Genomic DNA, 14,601 nt, shown 5'->3' with positions numbered 1-14,601 from the left:
AGTGGTAAAAGGCTGAGTGGTGAGTTTAATAGAGGGAAAAAGTCATATTGAGTGTTTTCCGAGTGAAATCTTTGTGAGGCATGAAAAAATTGTGTGATATGATGTCGAAAAGAGAAGGTTCTAATTCAAGCCGGAACGGTAATGACAACAATGCATCGGAGGACATGATAAGGAGGTTTGAAAGGGTTCTTGGTGATGTTAGGGAGAAGGTGGATAGGCAAGGGGAATAGATGGCACAAATGGGTACTACAATTGCTAATCTTAGCCGGGGGCAAGTGGAGATGTCTAATGCTAGGGGGCCAGGTAGGCGTGAATCTAGGAGAGGAAGGCGGGATGAGTATCATAATGATGAGGATGATTTTGATGAAAATGACATTGATATGGGTCGAGCGAGGCATAGGGGCGATAGGATGGAAAGGCGGGGTAGAAATAACTTGGGAGATGAAGTAGATGAAATTTTGGAAAGTATTGAAATGACTATTCCGCAATTTAAGGGGAGAAGCGATCCAGAAGCATATTTAGAGTGGGAAAGGAAGGTTGAGATGATTTTTGAGTGCTATAATTATTCGGAGGAGAAAAAGGTAAAATTGGGGGGTGCTTGAATTTGTGGATTACGCAATATATTGGTGGGATCAAGTACTTACATCACGACGTAGGGGTCAAGAAAGACCAATTAGTACTTGGGATGAATTGAAGGTGTTGATGAGGAGGATGTTTGTTCCGAGGGAAATCCATCAAAAATCCCAAGGTTTGTACCAAGGATCGAAAAGCGTAGAGGATTATCACAAGGAGATGGAAATTCTTATGATTCGGGCTAATATGGAGGAAGATCGGGAAGCTACCATGGCATGGTTCTTGAATGGGTTAAATCGGGATATTGCAAACGTTGTAGAGTTGCAACACTATGTGGAAATTGAGGACATGTTACATGTGGCAATGAAGGTCGAGAGGCAATTAAAGAGGAAGGGGACGTCTAGGCAACCGTTAGGTACTTCGACTCCTAATCCGACATGGAAATCGAAGTGGGATGACAACAACAAAAATGGGGCTGTAACTAGAGGTAAAAATGATTGGCAAAAAGGTAAGGATGAAAACGCTAGCAAACCAATATCAAAATCGGAGGCCCAACCTTCGCACAATCGGGACATCAAATGTTTTAGGTGTTTGGGAATGAGGCATATTGCTTCTCAATGCCCAAACAAACGGGCGATGGTGTTGCAGGATAATGGAGAGATTGTGAGCGATAGTGATGGCGAGTTTGATGACATGCCGGCGTTGGAGGGTGTTAGTGAAGAAGAAAAAGTTGAAGGGCTGATTGGGAATCTACTAGTCACAAGGTGAGCTCTCACTACTCAGGTCAAAGCGGATGACTTGGAGTTGCAACGGGAGAACATTTTCCACACTCGATGCCATGTCAACAATACGATATGTAGTGTTATAATTGATGGTGGTAGTTGCACTAATGTAGCTAGCGTGACTCTAGTAAAAACATTGGGTTTAACATTGTTGAGACACCCGAGACCTTATAAATTGCAATGGTTGAATGAGAGTGGCGAGGTAAGGGTGAATCGAAGGGTGTTACTTAATTTATCAATTGGGAGTTATAAGGACGAGTTAGTGTGTGATGTGGTGCCAATGCTAGCGGGACATATTTTATTGGGGCGACCATGGCAATACGATAGGAAGGCTATGCATGATGGGTACAAAAATCGATATAGTTTTATTAAGGATGGAAGGACCATTACTCTTGTGCCATTAACACCGGCGCAATTCTATGAGGACCAATTCAAATTGAGAAGTGAGGAAGAGAGGAGAGCAAAAGAGTTAGAAAAAATGAGAGCAAATAGTGAGTTTGAGAAAAAGAGAGAAAATGTTGAGATAGCCATTAGAGAGAAAAAGGGAGAGCAATCACAAGAGAGAAAAGAAAGAGAGTGTCCCGAGAGAAGAGAGAAAACACGTGCGAATTTATTTGCAAAAGAGAGTGATTCGAGGAGGACGGTAGTTGAGAGAAAAGGGATGATCTTGTTCGTTTATAAGGAATCACTCCTCAAATTTGAGGAAACTAACCCATCCCTTCCTAGTTTGTATAAATCTTTGTTGCAGGAATTCAACGATGTATTTCTGGAGGATGCACCAAGTGGATTGTCGCCTACTCGAGGCATTGACCATCAAATTGACTTCATACCCGGAGCTGTCGTTCCAAATCGACCGGCTTATTGAAGTAATCCCGAGGAGACTAAGGAGCTTCAAAGGCAAGTGGAGGAGTTAATGAGCAAAGGATACGTGAGGGAAAGTATGTGTCCTTGTGCGGTACCGATTTTGCTTGTACCAAAAAAGGATGGAACATGGCGAATGTGCGTGGATTGTAGGGTTATCAACAAGATAATGGTAAAGTATAGTCACCCTATACCTAAGTTAGATGACATGCTTGATGAATTACACGGTTCTTGCATATTTTCTAAAATTGATTTAAAAAGTGGGTATCATCAAATTCGTATGCAGAAGGGTGATGAATGGAAAATGGCTTTTAAAACTAAATATGATTTTTATGAATGATTGGTTATGCCGTTTGGACTCACAAATGCACCTAGTACTTTTATGCATTTAATGAATCATGTTTTACATGCTTTTATAGGAAAATTTGTTGTAGTGTATTTTGACGACATCTTAATCTATAGCAAAAACCTAGGGGAGCATTTGGAACATTTAAAATGTGTGCTAATTGTTTTAAGGAAAGAACAATTCTACGCTAATCTTAAGAAATGCTCATTTTGTATGGATAGAGTTATATTTCTTGGATTTGTGGTTAGTGATAATGGGGTAGAAATAGACGATGAAAAGATAAAAGCTATTAGAGATTCGCCGACACCTAAAAGCATAACAGAAGTTAGGAGTTTTCATGGTTTGGCTAGTTTTTATCGGCGTTTTGTGAAAGATTTTAGCACTATCACTGCACCACTCACGGAAATAGTTAAAAAGAGTATAGGTTTTCATTGGGGTGATGAACAGGAAATTGCATTTAATACTATTAAAGGTAGATTGTGTGAAGTACCTGTTTTGGCATTACCTAATTTTGACAAAATATTCGAGATTGAGTGTGATGCATCAGAAATAGGGATTGGAGCAGTTTTAATGCAGGATCGGAAGCCTATTGCATACTTTAGTGAGAAATTGAGTGGAGCTACTTTAAATTATCCTACATATGACAAAGAACTTTATACACTTGTTCGAGCTTTGGAGATTTGGCAACATTATCTATGGCCGAAGGAGTTCGTAATACACACCGATCATGAGTCACTAAAACACTTGCGGGGACAAGGTAAATTGAACAAGAGGCATGCACGGTGGATGGAATTCATTGAAACCTTTCCATACGTCATTCGGTATAAGCAAGGTAAGGAAAATGTGGTAGCGGATGCATTGTCGCAAAGGTACGTATTGCTAACTACTCTTGATGCTAAGTTACTTGCGTTTGAACATATTAAGGAATTGTATGTAAAATATGTTAAATTTTCAGATATTTATTTGTCATGCATAAAAGGGGCGGTTGATAGGTTCTTTAGGCATGAGGGGTATTTATTTCGGGAAAATAGGTTATGTGTTCCTAATTGTTCTATTCGAGAGTTGTTAGTAAGGGAGGCACATAGTGGTGGATTGATGGGACACTTTGGGGTTCAAAAGACTTTAGATATATTGAAGGAGCATTTTTATTAGTCTAAGATGAAAAGTGATGTTGAGCAAATTTGTAGTCGATGCATAGGTTGTAAAAAGACTAAATCTAAGGTTTTACTACAAGGTTTGTACACACCTTTACCTACACCTAATGAGCCTTGGGTTGATATCTCGATGGACTTTGTTTTGGGTTTACCTAGGACTAAGAGAGGTCGGGATTCTATTTTTGTGGTCGTAGATAGGTTCAGCAAAATGACACATTTTATATCATGTCACAAAACTGATGATGCCACGAACATTACTGACTTATTCTTTAAAGAGATTGTGCGTTTACATGGGATTCCTAGAAGCATAGTGTCGGATCGAGATGTCAAAATTTTGAGTCACTTTTGGAGAGTTTTGTGGGGTAAGTTAGGCACTAAGTTACTATTTTCCACAACTTGTCACCCACAAATGGATGGGCAAACAGAGGTAGTGAATAGGACTATGACACAATTGTTACGTACAATAACCAATAAAAATTTGAAAAGTTGGGAAGAGTGTTTACCATTTGTTGAATTTGCATACAATCGAGCTATTCACTCTACTAAGTCATATTCTCCATTTGAAATTGTATATGGTTTTAATCCACTAACTTCTTTGGATTTAATTCCTTTACCTGTGAATGAACATGGTAGTTTAGATGGCAAAAAGAAGTCGGAATTGGTTAAGTCACTCCATGAAAAGGTAAAAGGGCAAATTGAAAACAAAAGTAAGGTGGTTGCATCGCAGGCGAACAAAGGTAGGAAGCGCGTGACATTCGAGCCAGGAGATTGGGTTTGGGTGTACCTTAGAAAGGAGCGGTTTCCGGAGCAAAGGAAGTCCAAGTTGCAACTGAGGGGCCATGGTCCATTTCATGTGATTGAAAAGATAAACGACAATGCTTACAAGTTGGACATTTCAGGTGAGTACAATGTTTCGGCTACTTTTAATGTATCTGATCTCTCTCTGTTTGATGCAGGTTCAGATTTGAGGACAAATCCTTTTGAAGAGGGAGGGGATGATATAATCCAGGAGTCGAGCCCCACGAAGGCGAGTGCGAGACGAGACCCGTTGATAGTCGATGGCAAACCAATGACGCGATCAAGGGCAAAGCAAGTAAAACAAGCGATGGTATTGTTCGTTCAAGAAGCAATTGATGGAAACATTTTCGGGACTCAAAATGGAGCAACTTTCATGTTCGGGTCGAAGGCCGAATCAACTTGGATCAATTTAATATCGAAGGCCGAAGACGGAGGAAACTAAGCTTATGCGACCGCATAGGCTTATCGGGCTTGCGACCGTATGGAAGCATACTGAATCTCAAGATGTGATTTTTGGTTGAACCATGTGACCGCATGAAAATACTCTATGCGGTCACATAGACAAAAAAATTGGCGAATTTTCTAATTTTGGCAATTTTTCATATTTTGTTAGTTTTTGATTATTTTCCATATTTTGGGGATTATGCTCGACTTTTGCACAATTTTTACCTAATTTTTAGGTTTAGTATAAATAGGAATTTTCATTCAATTGTTAAAAACTTTTGACATTATTGATATTGAATTAAAGTGAGGCGTATTGTCTTCTCTTTATCGTTCTTCATTAAACAACTTCGAACTTATCAAGTGTTAACTTGTGACGTTCAAACAAACGGATTTAATTCTTGGATTGCGTGATCAAGGGAACTTTCAAGCGTCGTTCTTGTTGAGTTTTTTTTGTTCGACTTTCTTTGGAGTTAATCCTAAATTCTTGGATTAATTTGGCTTTCTTGGATTCGTCAATCTCGTTGTGGGTTTCGTAGTCAACGTTGCTACGGGGTTCGCATCAAAGGGGATCCAGCAGTTGTTTTAGCAGGATATATTTTAAATCAGGTTAATTTCATTTTTCTTTTCCTTTTCTTTTTTCTTTTTCTTTTTCTTTTTTTTTTAACTTATTTTGAGCATTTTTGGCTTTGCCCAGTAAAATTACCTAAAACTTTGTTACATGTATTTCGATAACGTTTTTATTTTAATAACTTGCTTATAAATAAATTTACTTGAGATGAAACTTTTTAAGCATAGATATCCATGCCCTTTTTCATATACAGGACTAACCTTTGCTTGAATTCAAACTTCTTCTTCAGTGAGATTTGAACTTCTTGTTGCTTTGATTTGATAACTGGTAACGTATGCAGGAAGTTTGAGGAAATTTTGGTTCAAGTTGTAAGTGGGGCGAGTTGCTCCCTAGCTCATCACACTGTAAAGACTATCAACGATTTGGCCATCCAAGCCGTTCTTAGCTCGTGTGAGCTAACTTGCAATCTCATAAGCCAGCTCGCCATATTGAGAGAAATATGCAGTTTCAAATTAAAAAAAAAAGAATATATATGGAGAGCCACAAGCCGGCTTGACTCACCTCACCGAAGGATGAGATCATGGGGTGAGCGATGTTAGGCAATTTTGTTGTCAAACGACCTCCCCAGGCGATGATGTAACCTCAGTTGTTTATTATCAATCGGCCTTGGCCTAATGATTGATTAGTACATCGACACAATTAACGAGACAACACAATCCACTTTGTTATGGACCGTTCGAAGTAACCTATTTTATAGTGTTGCTCACGGTTCCTGCACCATTCCTTGGAAGGCTATATTATTATTGTTGAGGCCCAATTATTTGAATCGAGCCTTGTTTGTTGATCCACCACTTAGCCCTAATTGTAACTTACCTTTCTTGGACAATATACTTGGCATATAATCCCCTCATTTTCTCGGCCTCCATTAGAGTGAAATTTTCCCCTCTTTGTGAGTCTCTTTCTCTCGGCCTCTCCCTCTCCCTTTCACTGTGACCTTTGTAGTTAACATATTGTGGGTATTTTCTTGGTCTTCTCCTTCCCAATTGATAGCAACCGGACCGGTGGCGGCACAGGGTGGTGTTGGAGTTGTCTCAAGTTTTGGTGTCAATGTTTTTGGTAAACTGAGCCCGGTTTTGGACGTGTTGGCTGTGGAATTTGGTCCTACATCCCAAAGGTGTTAAGGGTTATAGATTATGGGATAGAAGCCAAAACGGAGTTAAAATCATCATAAGTAGAGATGTCACGTTTAACGAAAAAGAAATGCCGTGTATTAAAGGAAAAACTGAACCCGAGAGTGAAGTAGAATCGGGTGAAGAGAGAGGCCAATTTAAGGGGAGTTAGGAAAACTCAGTCCACATGTCCCTACTGTCTCCAATGAGGTGGAGACTCAAACTCAGGAACCCGAAGTGGAAAATAGTAACAAAATAGTGACTGAAGAACACTATGAGGAAGAGAATCCCTTAGCTAACTATAACTTAGTTAGAGATAGAGAGAGGAGACAGTCGAGGGAACCTAGAAGGTTTGGTTTTGAATCTGAATTAGCTTTTGCCCAGGCTAGTTATGAAGAACTAGCTGATAAAGAGCCAAAGACTTTTGAAGAAGCAATAGGCAGTGATCAATCTAATGAATGGCTTAAGGCAATGAAAGAAGAGATGAGTTCTCTGGAAAAGAATCATACTTGGGAGCTAGTACCTAGGCTTAAGAATAAATCAATTGTTGATTGCAAATGGGTTTTTAAGGTTAAGGAAGGAACTAGCAGTTTGGAACCCCAAGGTTTAAAGCTAGGTTAGTGGCTAAAGGCTACACACAAAAGGAGGGCGTTGATTATAATGAAAATCTCCACCTTGATGCCCAATAAACCTGCAAGCAATCAAAATACACAGTTAACACTTGCATAATCAAGGTAGCTAATAAAATTGGATCATAGACCTTACCTCGTATTTCCAACTTGAAACACATACCATACCTGCTCCATGTACTCACTGGGGCTAAGGTCAAAAAACACCCAAGTAGAAGTAAATATTTAACAGTAAACAATCAAGAGCAAATACACATGCGATGGCGATATACTATAGGATAACACACACAGATCTTTTCAGAAACATGTTCACATAGAACCATAGATTAACACCAAGTCAATCAAACCACGGTCAACCACATATGCAACACATGCATAAATGACCCTAAGAAAAGATCTCACCACACTTATCCTATCCCATTCCATGTTGCTCACACCTCGAGAACACATATATCCTCTCATCGCCCACCACGCTCACTAGACAGATCACTCAACTCATGTCTAACTGGTGAGTCACAATAGATCCTAAGTCAACGGGATAATCCTATATCTCCACATCACTTCTCCCAACCTACGTGGATAATGGGTCTCCACCTAACAAAAGTGATAAAAGTGTCTCTCTCACACTTTACCTGATCAGGGTCTCTTTCCAGATAAAGGATCCTAGACATTTGATCACATCTCCACTCGTGATCCAAATGTCACACTCCACATCCCCCGTGCATATCATCAATGCACCTTTAGGCATCTATACTCCACCTTACCAAAAGACATCCAACTCGCTGCTAATGCATCTCAAACACACTATGGCAAAACAACACCTTTTGATGACCACAAAGGTTAATCCACTCACCAATGCTCCCAAAAAATTCACAAAGAAAATAGTGAAGGTGACACTCTCAAAGAGAATCGAAGAAAGAGTCGGTTACTTCACAACACTCACAAAGGAGGCTTACAAAGAAGAAGAATATAACCCTAACATGGCTGCCTCACATAATCTCACAAACCACACAAGCTCACAAAGATAAAGGAGAAAAACAGCTGCCCAACTTTCTTCTCACTACCACACTCTCACACCACTCACAGAGCAAATTGAGTATGCCACAAAACTTAACCCACTATGCATGTAAACATATTACACAAAGTAATAAGTCACTCTAATTCATGCAATTACACATATCAAACATATTGAAAGTGTAAAATCAACATCGCAACAGAATTAAGTGACCACATACATGCAGAAATGATTACACATAAATGCAATGCAAGAACCAGATTTATTCTCTCAATAAACCTCACTAGGATCACTACTCGATCCTAAAGTCATATTCACCTTGTCTCTATCCTCATCTTTCCTTTTATTATCATCCTAGGACAATCTCTTTCAACTATGTCCAAATTTCACCATAGTTAAAATATATGTTATTTTTGCATTTACCTTAGACCCACATTTGCCAACAATGCTAAATAATGACCACAAGTAAAGTATGAACATAATTCACATAGAATTGTCCAGTAAACTTTCCTAAGGCCACATGCAATTCTAATAATGTAAAAAAAATTGACAGCAAATTCACAAAGAATTTAAGGCAAATAATTAACAAATAATTTTTAGGTCTAGCAACAGGCAATGGTTACCCCAAACCTAACGTCATCCCACACGATGACTTTTAATGCGAAAAATAAATAATTAACCTACACATTAATTTTAACTGCAATAATAAAATATAAAGAACACGATACCGAGCGGACCACGTCTGAAGGTCCGTAAATATCGAGACATGCGAATTCACCACTTTAGGATTATCACTGTTCATCCTAAAGTCTCTGGAAACTGCATCAACCAAAAAATCACGATCGAGTTTCGAACGCCCGAAAAACAACGCTGTCCAGATTCTTCTGCGTACCCTGAAACAAAAAACTTCCAACACGAAAAATGTCAGAAATAATATGAGGGACAAACTGCCTGAAGAGACCATCTCCAAATTCAGCGTTACGCGCCCTCACGCGCGCCCTCTCTTCTCTGCGCGTGGGCCTCACGCGCCTCCGTCTACCTACACGTGCCACCCTGCAGGGTTCTCCTCCTCCTGCACGTCACGCCAGTGGTCTCCGTTTCCCCAAACTCCTTCTGGATTGATCAGAAAACACGAAAAATGGAAACTGATTTTAACAGTTTTTGGACTGCTTCTTCGATCTGATTTCTGCTGCGTTTCTACCGATTTTCTGGACGATTTCTAGTAGATTTCATGAGCCAAAACTTTCACCTTAAAGCTCTGATACCAATTGTTGCGGAAGCTCTCTCAAAAGGATCTTCAAACGGTAGTTTTCTAGACTCAGTCCAACGTGCTTTTCTTTACCAACAATCAATCCAAACGGCTCCAAACCACAACCAATGATTCACCTTGGTTGCTATTCAATCTTACCCACGTAGGACAAGAAAGGATGATGATTTATCGCCACAAAGGCTAAGAGAAGACACCACAAAGGTATACTATGAAAGAATCACCAATTGCACACGTTATACAAGCGTTCTGGACACTTCTGGACACCTTTTTCTCACACTAAAGGGGGGCAGCCGGGATTCACTAGTTTCTTCTCTCAAAATCACACAATCATCATATCCAAGAGGCTAGGGTTATATTCATATATATACTCTAGGGTTAGGCTTTAAGTTAGGCCATTAAAGGGTAAACGGGTCAAGATTCAAGCCATCTATAAGGAATACAATTGGGCCGAGTGTAGCTCATGGAGTTGGTTGTTGGATTTATTTCATTTATCGACCTATGCCTATGAAATAATATTAACCCACGTTAACATCATAGCTCGAGATTTATTGGGTATCAAAACCCAACAAGCGAGCTGCACTTTTGTTGAGAGTTCAACTCGCCTCATCAAGGGTTGAGCTCATGTGGTGAGCTGAGCCGCACTTCTGCTGAGTTAGCTGGCTCGAGTCAAGCCCTGCTGTAGGAGAGCTAAGCAGCTCGGCTTGCATCATTTAACGCCCCTAGGTTGAAATATAAAAAGAATGTTTTGATATTTTAGGTAAGTTCTCTTCTTTACTTGAAGCATGATTGCAAATTGTATCTTTACTAGAAAAGTTTGTTCGGCCACATTGTCAGTTGAATTACACGAACCTTGTGCTTGAATACATTTTGTTCATTTTCTGTCATTCACATCTTTCTTCTGTGTCTTTGTGTACAATCAAATGGCTTATTTCAAAATCAATTTCTTACCTTCATTCCGGTAGAAAATTGTTTGAAGTGTTGCAGGTAAGAGTAAAAGACCGAAACTGGAAAAAATATTGGCTAATAAAGAAAACTTTAAATACGGATTACTTTTCATTTCCTTTAACTTATTTGGTCATTTCTCTAAAAATTCTTTTTCCTTATTCTGCTCCGATGCACATGTATAAGCTAATATGTTAAAAGTTGAATATTTATTTCCTATACTCCTAATTAATGATATACAATAACCATATTGATAAAAAGGTCAATACTTGATTTGTTTTGCAGCTAAGATTCAGCATGGTAAACAAGACCTTGAGCAATACCAATGTTTTCGATCATTCAGGGAAGGTGTACTCAATTTCTGAGAATTCTGTGCCCAAGTTATTGACCTTGTTACACTTGAAACATTAGGGGATTGGGATTTTATTGATGGAGTTAGATGGACTCGGCCCTTCACTAGTCACCCAAAGGTTGTTCATGTCTTAGTCATGTCTCAAATATTAACATAACTCACAGTCCATACTTCTTATGTAAATAACTTCATGACATAGAGAGCTCCTGGGACTGGAGAGCTTGTTACAATGGCGATTGATGCACAAAAACCTTATATGGAGCTAGGTGTGATCTCAGGTGTGGATTTAGGTGTTTTATGCCATTTTTATTACAAAGATCAAAGTAAATTACATATTATTAATAATACCGGGAACAAAGTAAATCTGTATTACCTATAATATTCTTTATTTTGAAAAAAATTATGCTTTCAGCTGATGGAACGAAGATCATTCACAAAGTGGATCTCAAATTTGATAGGTGTTCCTTTGCCATGATCTAGGGATTTCTAAGAGGTAGTCTGGATAGTCAAGTCTGTTTCTCATTGTACTTATAGTTTCTAATTGAATTATTATTCATATATACTACAAATGTCATTGTTGACCTTGATTTTACTTGTATTGATTTCAGGTACAACGTGATCGTGGATTTTCCAATTATTATAGGCATAAGTCGAATCATAAGGGGAGGCTCGTAAGTATTTGACGTCGGGTAGAATAGTGATTATCCTATTGGCTTGTTGTAGCAGATGTTTCGCAAGAAAAGAACGACAAAAAAAGCCCAAAAATCAGAGAAAATACTCTGAATTCAACTCAATATTATTAATAATGCAAAATGATCAAAATTAACCCACAAGCCGGGTTAAATAGTTGCGATATACGAAATTATGGGAAAATTACCAAAAAATGGCAAACTCCTGAAATTATACCAAAATAAAATATTAAGTAAAAGAAGTAAGTTGCTAAAAATTTGGCTCAATTCGAGTTTTCTAACATATGGAAAAAAGGAAAAGAAATATTACCATAAATAGTAAAAAGTAACTTAAAATTGAATTTTGGAAAGGAAAATAGTGGATTTTGGGCTCGAAACTGATGTCCACTGAGCATAGCTGGTAGCCACAACGTGCGCGCCGAAGAGAGCTTTCCGGATTGGGGTCATAATAGCGATTCCGATAACCGTAGCTAAAGTTATGGCCAAATTACCAAAGACGCGTCAAATTTCTCAATTCGAGTTTTCTAACATATGGAAAAAAGGAAAAGAAATATTACCATAAATAGTAAAAAGTAACTTAAAATTGAATTTTGGAAAGGAAAATAGTGGATTTTGGGCTCGAAACTGATGTCCACTGAGCATAGCTGGTAGCCACAACGTGCGCGCCGAAGAGAGCTTTCCGGATTGGGGTCATAATAGCGATTCCGATAACCGTAGCTAAAGTTATGGCCAAATTACCAAAGACGCGTCAAATTCCCCCAATTAAGGAAATAATGGCGATTCACTTTCCATCTTTGCACCGATCCGCTATCTCATGGTGTCTCAGCGCCATCATCGTGCTATCTGACAAATCAGTATCACTCGACTCGGATCCTCCTGCATCAGTATTTGGATCTAGAGTTCATAATAGAGTATTTTTATATTCTCTTCAATAAAATAGATTTGAATTAGAATCGCCTTTTGAATAACCTCTTATTGTATTATCTAATGAATCTCGAACACGACCCAGAATTCGGGGCTCCTAACCCCTGATTTTTACAGATTCTTTAAACATCATGTTTCTTCAAAATCATTTCAATCATACATTCTTTCACTACATATATTCGCATGGATCCATAATTTTTCTTACTTTTTGGTCACAAATTCTCCAAAAATATCATTTTTTCGCAAGATCTATTCTCATAAAATCTACATCAAACAGGTCCCTTCCTAACCTTATTTATTGTCTAGTTTAATGGCGAATGTCCAACTAGAGAATGCATTTAGATTTACTTTCAGAACTTTTATATATGTTGGCTCATAAAATATGAAAAGGAAGAATATGCAAGAATTGGAGTCATGCCTCGTTTTGGTGATGCCGATTCCATCCGGTGGTTTAGTGTGGAACCAAGTTGTACATATCACATCATCAATTGTTTCGAGGACGGTGATGAGGTAATCAAGAATGTCAAGTTGCAGTGCTGGTGTGTCTAACATAAACAATGCACTAACAACATACACATATAACAGAATTAATGAAAGTCGAAATATGTTTGAACAACAGGTTGTGATGATGGTATGTAGATCTGGTGCAGCAATTATGCCAGGACCTGACTTGGGCAGAAACAAATTTGAGTGGTTTTCAAGAGGTTTTAAGCATATAAATACAGTCAATGAAAATGAGAAAAATCCCCAAGATGGTTTACTTTTTGCTCGTGCCTTTGAATGGAGATTAAACATGCTAACTGGGGAAGTGAAAGAAAAGTATCTCACCGGAACTGAATTTGCCTTAGATTTTCCTTTTATCAACGAAATGTTTACCGGTCTCAGAAATAAATATGGTTATGCCCAAGTCGTTGATTCTGATGCTAGCTCTACTGCAGGTAAATTGTAAATTTTCTCTCTTTCTCTAAAGTTGAAATTGTATACAATTTTTCTCGGTTGCTATAAGACTAATGACTTAAGAACAGGCATGCCAAAGTTTGGAGGCCTTGCTAAACTGTGTTTAGAAGAAAGAAAAGTTGAATTTTCTTCGGTAAATGAGCCTTTGCAATTTGCATATTCTCGTATGTGTATATACACACGTATATTTTCCTCGTCAAATAATTTCTTTTTCTTTTTCAATTGGAAACCTGTCAGGGTGAGAAGAAACCTGAGGAATATGTAAAAGTTGAGTATCACATGCTCCCAAGAAACACATTTTGCACGGGAGCTGCTTTCGTTGCTAGACACGGAAGCGGAGCTACTGAAGAAGATGATGGTTGGATTGTCACTTTTGTGCACAATGAAGATACAAACATATCTGAGGTGTGTAAAATGTTGTTTCAACACCAGTAATACATGCTGTTTGCGGCTACTCCATTTCAATAAATTATGTTTTTCAATTTTAGATTTTAAATATAATTCTTTCCAAATTTCAGTGAGGATTCTGAATTAATTTTTTGGTACAACCAACTCGTGTAATAGCTTAAGACGGGCTGGATTCCATTTTTCTTTTTATCTCAGTCTGATGTGGGGACTTTTTCTAGTGAGAATTGAACCTAACATATTTACTTGCTTAGTATTATATTAAACCACGACATCTAACTCTCAAATGGTACGATGAATTTGATATAACTATATTTCTATTCTTAATAATTGTTCTTATGTCCAGATCATAATCATTCTTTTTTTTACTCAAAGACTTGACACCTGAAAATTTCATGTTTAGATGGCGCCATGGCGGTGCGGTGGGCGTTTGTAAATTCAATAACATGCTGAACCACTTGTGTATAAATTGAAGGCATAGATGTAAAATTTTCAAATTTATAACCATTACACATGAATATATTAAGTTCTAGGAAAATTTACAAAGCATAACTTTCATATACCGTGTTTTTAAAAAATTATATTTTTACATAACACGGCTCGTGTTCATCAGTCGATTGAATGATGAAATGACTAAGATAACCTTGCCCATTAAAATTATAGTTTAAAATGATATTCCATTTTTTTTCCCTCTTGGACATGTCTTGCTAAATTAATAGTTCT

At 38.1% G+C, this 14,601-nt stretch overlaps 1 pseudogene; it reads left to right on the top strand.

Annotated features, from left to right (window-relative positions):
* Positions 1-5,504: 5,504 nt before the first annotated feature.
* LOC111391135 overlaps positions 5,505-14,601 on the top strand; it is an 11,644-nt pseudogene continuing 2,547 nt past the window's right edge.

Source organism: Olea europaea, unplaced genomic scaffold (assembly GCF_002742605.1).
Source record: "Olea europaea var. sylvestris unplaced genomic scaffold, O_europaea_v1 scaffold759, whole genome shotgun sequence".
NCBI classification, from domain to species: domain Eukaryota; kingdom Viridiplantae; phylum Streptophyta; class Magnoliopsida; order Lamiales; family Oleaceae; genus Olea; species Olea europaea.
The sequence above is the reverse complement of the archived record's forward strand: the minus strand, read 5'-3'. Positions and strand labels throughout refer to the sequence as shown.